The 1,280-nt window shown below is 41.7% G+C and overlaps 1 non-coding gene across 1 annotated transcript; it reads right to left on the reverse strand.

Moving 5' to 3' along the window:
* Nucleotides 1-62: 62 nt before the first annotated feature.
* LOC127742789 (small nucleolar RNA R71) lies at nt 63-170 on the reverse strand. Its single transcript, XR_008004189.1, has one exon. It is a non-coding gene; the product is annotated as a small nucleolar RNA R71 (small nucleolar RNA).
* Between the last annotated feature and the right edge of the window lie 1,110 nt (nt 171-1,280).

Raw genomic sequence — 1,280 nt, forward strand, 5'->3', positions numbered from 1 at the left:
ACTCTTGGGAAAAGCTAGTCAATGCCTTCTTGGCAAAGTTCTTTCCACCTCAAAAATTGAGTAAGCTTAGAGTAGAAGTCCAAACCTTCATACAGAAGGAAGGAGAATCCCTCTATGAAGCTTGGGAAAGATACAAACAATTAATCAGAAAGTGTCCCTCTGATATGCTTTCTGAATGGAGCATCATAGGTATTTTCTATGATGGTCTGTCTGTACTGTCCAAGATGTCTTTGGATAGCTCTGCTGGAGGATCTCTTCATCTGAAGAAGACGCCTACAGAAGCTCAAGAACTAATTGAAATGGTTGCAAATAACCAATTCATGTACACTTCTGAAAGGAATCCTGTGAACAATGAGACTAATCAGAAGAAAGGGGTTCTTGAGATTGATACTCTGAATGCCATATTGGCTCAGAACAAGATATTGACTCAGCAAGTCAATTTGATTTCTCAAAGTCTATCTGGAATGCAAAATGCACCGGGCAGTACTAAGGAAGCCTCATCTGAAGAAGAAGCTTATGATCCTGAGAACCCTTCAATGGAAGAGGTGAATTACATGGGAGAACCCTATGGAAACACTTATAATCCCTCATGGAGAAATCATCCAAATCTCTCATGGAAGGATCAATAGAGACCTCAACAAGGTTTCAACAATAATAATGGTGGAAGAAACAGGTTTAGCAATGGCAAGCCTTTTCCATCATCTTCTCAGCAACAGACAGAGAGTTCTAAGCAAAATGCCTCTGACTTAGCAACCATGGTCTCTGATCTAATCAAAACCACTCAAAGTTTCATGACTGAAACAAGGTCCTCCATTAGAACTTGGAGGCACAAGTGGGTCAGCTGAGCAAGAAAATTACTGAACTCCCTCCTAGTACTCTTCCAAGCAATACAGAAGAAAATCCAAAAGGAGAGTGCAAGGCCATCAACATGGCCGAATTTGGAGAGGAGGGAGAGGCAGTGAATGCGACTGAGGAAGACCTCAATGGACGTCCACTGACCTCCAATGAGTTCCCTAATGAGGAACCGTGGGAATCTGAGGCTCAAAATGAGACCATAGAGATCCCATTGGATTTACTTCTGCCATTCATGAGCTCTGATGAGTATTCTTCCTCTGAAGAGGATGAATATGTCATTGAAGAGCAAGTTGCTAAATACCTTGGAGAAATCATGAAGCTAAATGACAAGTTATTTGGCAATGAGACTTGGGAGGATGAACCCCCTTTGCTCACCAAAGAACTGGATGACTTGTCTAGGCAGAAATTACCTCAAAAGAGACAAA

Source organism: Arachis duranensis, chromosome 1 (genome assembly GCF_000817695.3).
Source record: "Arachis duranensis cultivar V14167 chromosome 1, aradu.V14167.gnm2.J7QH, whole genome shotgun sequence".
In the NCBI taxonomy this organism is placed as follows: domain Eukaryota; kingdom Viridiplantae; phylum Streptophyta; class Magnoliopsida; order Fabales; family Fabaceae; genus Arachis; species Arachis duranensis.